Raw genomic sequence first — 6905 nt, 5'->3', positions numbered from 1 at the left:
TATACTTTGGATGGGATTTGGTGATATTCTACCTTAACTCTAGCATCAAAACTACCTATCGTACAGTAGAATCTCAGAGTTACAAACACCTCAGGAATGGAGGTTGTTTGAAAGAACATTTGTTCATATTACGAAAGTTTACAGCTGAACATGTATTTAATACAACTTTGAAACTTTACTATGCAGCAGAAAAATGCTACTTTCCCTTTATGTTTTTAGTTTAACAGTACTGTACTTGATTTTGTTCCCTCTGTGGTTGCCCGATTGCATACTTCCGGTTCCAAATGAAGTGTGTGGTTGACTGGTCAGTTTGTAACTCTGGTGTTTGTATCTGTGAGGTTCTACTGTAGTGTGTAGGCATCTGTATCTTCACACATCATTTGGGGCCTGTAGGTCAGATGCCTTTTTTTTCAGCCAAGTACACAACATTTTAGTTGGATGCTGTGCATCCCTCTGCACTGACATCTTCCTGTAAAATGTTAATTCTGCTTCTGAAATGTTAATTTCTGGCCTTCTCTAGGTTGATTGGAAGATGGTGGAGGTATAAGGATGGCTGAAGGAGGCTTTTATTTAAGTTAAATAGGTGCCAAGTTCTCAACAGTGATGAGCAATCTCTAACCCTCTTAATAGCTGAACTTTCACTCATGCCTTGTGTTATCATTCACACTAGCTCTTCCCTCCTAGACAGGACAAGAATTTCAAAGGTAAGCAGAAAAAATGTGCAGGCTGCCTCTATACAATGAAGCAGAAGAAAAGATCGCAAGCCCTGCTCTCTTCCCTTTGATGTTTTGCTTTAAGACACTGCGCTTAGCAACTACCTGGCAAGATAGAATAAACTAAAATGTTCGTACTTTTCCAAAAATGCATTTGGATATCAGCAATTTTATGTAGTACTGCAAACTATGGGTGCATCTCTAGTAAGCTAGTTGTATTATTTTTCTTTCACATTAGAGTGCTTGTGAGCCTTCTACTGATTTGGCTAAATGGGCTACAAGTGATTTTGATTTTTTTAAAACAACCAAACTGCAAAGAATCATTTTAATGGTGTTTGGCTTAATGCAGCAGTCTCCTCTGCTGGAAGAAGTCCTAGTTTCAAGCACTGGAAATATGACTTGTTTATCTTATTAAATGTGTTAATCGGCAGGGCAATCCAAATGCTCTTGCATTCACTAAGGTACCTTAGTTACATTAAGGAAAATGTAATGTAAATGCTAGATGCAAGTTTATGCACCTGTACCAACATTATCTATGTAAAGTATCACTTTTCCTTCTCTGAAGCTGGCCCATGGTGTTCTTTGATATGGTACAACTGAACCATTCTTCATCAGCCAAGCACAAATCCTTTTTTCCCTTAATCCCCTCTAGCATTACCATGCAGTGCCAGCAGGTGGACATGTTTAGAGAACTGATTGCCTCACTATCAATTCTGTTTATTCACTTGAAAGAGTAGCCCCCTCCAGGCAGTATACTATCTTAGCTACTCTTTCATTAACACATAACAAATGGGAAAAAACTTACAGCAAGGAAGATTCTCCTGTGAGAATTCTAAGAATCTCCATCTCTCTGCAGCAATGGCCTATAAGGGGAAAAAGGAAAGAGTTCCCCTCTAATAGGAATAGGATGTCCTGGGTGGGGCTCTCAGAGCACCAGTTGCCCACTTCAGAGAAGGAAAAATGTTGGCTAGGTAATTTGTGCTTGTGTTAGTGTAGAATCACAGCCATTCAAATTGTCCATTGGAGTCAGCATACTGCCACTGTGAGCAATTAGGCAGCTGGGAGTGTTTCTTGAATGAAAGCTGCTGCTGGGCTGAATAAAATGGTATGCAAGTCTGTTTTGGCACTCATGAAGGAAAAGGGAAAAGCTTTATCACACTTATGTGTATTCCAGAAATGTGGGTGATCCTTGGGCCATGTAGGTTGATGTAATGAGCTAGGTTGCACTGGTAAGAAAAGAAATAGGCAGGCAGGGGTTAGACCACACTGACCCAACGGAGGCCTAAACAGGCTTCCTGGCCCTGGGGGGAAATAGGAGTTAGAATGCTGTGCTGTATGTGGTACACCTTGGGGAATTCTGCACCTAAGATAAAATTTTAAAATTGTTGACAATTCTTATTTGTAAAACATGTCAGTTTTAATTATTTTGGTAACTTATATTCACTAACCTATTTTGAAATATTTAATAGACAACAAAAAAGATTCCTTACCTAGACATAGTAATACAGAACTTTAATAATTCATTTAAACTACACTACAGAAACATATTTCCCACACTCCTCAGAACCAGTGCAAAGGCTTGGGGGAGTCAGGGGTAACAGGGGAGGGAGAGGGAACAGATAGTGAACCTAGAAGGTGTGGGTGAGAGAAGTATGGAACAGGTTTTTTTGTGGGGGGATTGTTAGTGAGTTGAGGAGCCTACCCCATGCAGATGCTAGCTAACCCCTAGTCTCCCATTCAGTCATGCACCTCTGCCTGTCCCATGTGTCCTTGCACACTCAGCCACTCCATCCCCAGGTATCCTTGCAGCCCTCTCCCCATGTGACCCTGCAGCATCCACTTCTATTCAGCCCTGACTCAGTGCTGTCACCCCATTAGCTCCCATGCTCCCACTCTAGTCTGTCCTGCCCACTAGCCCTTCTGAATCCATGTCTGTGTGACACACACCCTGCCCCCTAGTGCCCCAAACTGTCCATCCTCCCCATAGTCCATGTCTCATCACCTGGACCAGTGTGTGGCTGCTTTGGCCCTGAGACGGCTGTCCTCTCTTCTGGGGCCACAGCAGCCCCTGGTGGGGAAAAATATCTAATTGCAGCACCTCCCCAGCAAAATACATTATTCTGCAGTGGGGAAAAGAAAACTCTGTAGGGGACATGTTCTGCATGTGTGAACTGGTACAGCATTCTCCCAGGAGTAATAATATGGGGTGGGGGATAGCAGTGGTAAAATGACACTGGCCCAGGCCATGTATGAGGGGAATACAGGGCTCACCACCACCAGGCTGGCAATACGGCCCAAGCAGTTCTACTGCCTCACCGAGGGGGGAAAAAAAATCTGCATGGGGAAGTGGCAGGCTGCAGTAACCCAGAGGTGCAGGAACAGAGAACAGGCTTACTGGACCAAACTCTCAAGCTAGCCTAACGGAATAGTAACAACTGGTACCAAATATGAGGCATCCGAGCTATGTGTGGGGTGAGGGAGTTAATGTGGCATTGGTGTTGGAGCCTGTAGGCATCAGGACTGCCCAGCAGAGGGGGAAGAGTGAGAGGTTCAAGATACTGACCATAACAAGAACTCACTAAAGCTCTTCCTGGAGCAATTACTGACTCACAGCAGTCAGAAAGGGACGGGGAAATCTTGCTCAGTGGAGTTTTCCAGCGTCTTGAAGCTGCTCCTGTACTATATTTCACACTCTTGAGCTTGTTGATTCCAAAATGCCAGGTCCTACTGAATTTCCATTCTGAGCTGCTTAAGGCTTGCCTGCTACGTTACTGCAGTTGGTGTCAGCCTTTGCTACCGTGTTTCACCTAGGCAGGAGCACCAACTAAGCCTCCTGGGTTTGGAGATTCTGGAAAGCTGGTTCTTGTAGCTGACTTTCTTCCCCAAACAGTTTTAGCCCTGCCTTGGTACCATAGTATGCTGCTGGGCTGTGAGCAGAAGCCCTTTTGATCTTAAATGGACTTGCCACTGTACTGTGCTTTCTCTTAAATACCAGTTTCACGCAGACTCCTGTCATCAAAAAGCCTCTCTCTACAGCAGGGCACAGAAGACAGGGAGCCAACTTAAGTGCCTGCCTGGAGACAGAGCCCTAGTCCTGCTCGTTGGAGCAGAGAGTAAGACTAAGTTTTCTGATTGCTGGTACTATTTGTGAAACTAGAGAGGAGTTAAAAAAAACCTGTTAGGACTCTGAGGAGAACCCAGTTGCAAGAGATCATGGTGCATCAGGTGCCCAGAAGGGAGACATGTCTGTCTGTCTCTCTCTCTCAAACTAGCTCCTGGCAACTTAATGGGAGAAATTAAAATCTTCATGTGCATGTTGTCTTGGCATCTAGATTGTGAATGCAATCAAATCCAAAAATGCATGACTAGTGTTTTGCAACATGTGATCATGGAAATGGGTTGTAGCTGGAGCTGATCGGAGAATTTGGACATGTTTGAAGTAGACATTTTTGCAGAAAGCCGATACTGTTTTAGCTCTAAAAGCGTTGTGCCTTCCAAGGCACAGTCTGTACATCCACCAGAAACACTAGGCATCACCCTAGCAGCATCCTTTACCACTGTTTGTTGCAATCATGGTAAAGGACAGAAGGTCAGTCCAGCTCCATATCAGGCACTGAAGGTATTCTAACCAAACTGGTCTAGGAAGATGGAGGTAAGTCAGTATCTAACAGTAGCTTCTAGTATAGCCCCTCTTGTTCTCACCTAGGCTGGTGTTGCAGGGGAGAAGTGAAGGGTGTGAGTTCTAACCAGGTGCACAAGATTAGAGAGGAGAATAAAGCTGATTGATAGAACTATGATTGGGTGTCTAGCCTGCAATGTAAATAGAGAATAAAGTAGCAAAGCACACAAAAATGAAGCTTGTGTAAGAGCAACAGATTCATGTGGGGAAATAATCCAAGTAATTTAACTGAAATGTCATCTCCACAATCTTTGCATGCAATATAATTGTATGCATCAAGATATTACCCCACTTTGTCTCTCATCTCCAGAGTCAGACATTTATAGATTTTAAGGCCAGACAGGACCATCTTGTGCAACCTCTATATCACAGGCCACAGAATTTCCTCCAGTTATCCCACTATTGAGTCCTATAATTGTTTGACTAAAGCATATTTTCCAGAAAGGCCTCCAGTCTTGAAGATTTCAAGAGATGGAGGATCCACCACTTGCTTTAGTAGTTTGTTCCAATGGTTAATCACCCTTATTCATAAAAAGTGGCATTTATAATATGAATGTATGTGGCTTTAACATCCAGCTGTTGACTGGGTTATGCCTTTCTCCAGAACCTGAGTCTCTTGACTACGGCATCAGGCTTTACCCACTGTTCCACAATGCCTCCCTTAGACTTGAATACACTGGCACTGCTTAACTAAAATTGACTTATCTGCCTTTGAAATTCATATACATTTTAGCTTTTCTGTGGTACACCCTCCTGAAGAGTACTCACCTTCCACAGAACAGGACCCTTCCCCCTCCAGCAGGTGGTCTGTGCCCCATTCCAGCACTCCTCTCCAACATGAGCACAACTCTCTCTCTCTCTCTCTCACATATGACCCCTGATCTTTAGCACAGAACTGTTCCGCACATACGCAGGATGTTCCTCTTCCCCCTTTAGCCTCTGGTGCAGTTCCCTGCTATGTCTTGGGCTGCGGGAGGAGGTGGCTGTCACTGACAGGGCTGTTGTAGAGATGACTTGTTCATAACAGGAGTCCCAGCTAAGCCTTTACTCATGCATTTGTAAAGCACTCCTTGCCATAGCTAGGTTCTTTGTAGCACAGCAGCTCTAATAATTGCAGCAAAATTTTGGAAGTTAGCCAGTCCAAAATCATACATTCCAGGGTCAGAAGGGAGGGACCATTGTGATTATCTAATCTGACTCCTGCATAACACAGGCCATAGGACTCGGATGAATTTATTCCTGTTTGAATTAGAACAGATCTTTTAGAAAAACATCAAATCCTTATTTAAAAATGGCCAGTGATGGAAAATCCACCATGACCCTTGGTAAATTGTTCCAATGATTTATTACCCTAATTATTAAAAAATGTCCTTTATTACTCGTCTGAATTTATTTAGCTTCAATTTCTAGACATTGGATCATGTTACACCTTTTTCTGATAAACTGAAGAGCCTGCTATCATCAAACTTCTGTTCCCCATGTAAGTATTTACATAATGATCAAGTCACCCCTTAATCTGGTAAACTACACAGATTGCACTCCTGTAAGCTATCACTGTATGGTAAGTTTTCCATTCTCATAGCTTTCTCTCAACTTCAGTTTATCAACATCCCTTTTGAATTGTGGACACCAAAACTGGGTACAGTATTGCAATAGCTGTTTCACTAGTGCTAACTACAAAGGTAATATAACCTCCCTACGCCTACTTGAGATGCCTGTTTATATATCCAAGGATTGCATTAGCCCTTTTGGCCACCAGGTTTGCACTGGGAACTAATGTTCACCTGATTAGCCACTAGAAGCACAAAGTCCTTTCAAGAGTCCCCCATCCTAAAGAATGGCCTATATTCTTTGATCCTAGATATATACATTTACATAGGTGGTATTCAAACACCTTTGTTTGTGCCCAGTTTATCGAACATTCCAGATTACTTCATCATCTTAATTATTTACCACAACCCCAATCCATGTGTCATCCGTATACTTCATCAGCGATGATTTTGTTTTCTTCCAGATCATTGATAAAAATGTTGAATAGCAAAGGTCCAGGAACCAATCCCTGCATGACCCATTAGAAACATATCGACTCGATGATTTCCCATTTATAGTTACATTTTAAGACCTGTTTTTAAGCCATTTAATATGTACCATGTTGATTTTGCATTACTCAACTTCTTAATCAGTGTCGTGTGGTACCAAGTCAAATGTCTTACAGAAGTCTTAAATATATTACATCAGCACTATTGCCTTTATCAACTAAACTTGTCATAAAAAAAAGCCACCCAAAAATCAGGCTAGTTTGAGATGTTTTCCATAAACAAGTTCCAACAGCCAATTTGTTTTAGCAACTAATTACACAGAATTGTCTGATTCTTTTTCTTTAAAATGGACACAAGCCACTTTTTTTTTTTTACTCTCCCATGATTCTTGTGCTGTTTGTCAACTAAACTCCTACCTTCAGTGTAAACACTAAACAGATCCGAGTTGTTGCCTTGTTATGGCCTTTTGGGGAC

Source organism: Lepidochelys olivacea, assembly GCF_965140295.1.
Source record: "Lepidochelys olivacea isolate rLepOli2 genome assembly, chromosome: 2".
Lineage (NCBI taxonomy): Eukaryota > Metazoa > Chordata > Testudines > Cheloniidae > Lepidochelys > Lepidochelys olivacea.
This window is presented reverse-complemented; position numbering follows the sequence as displayed.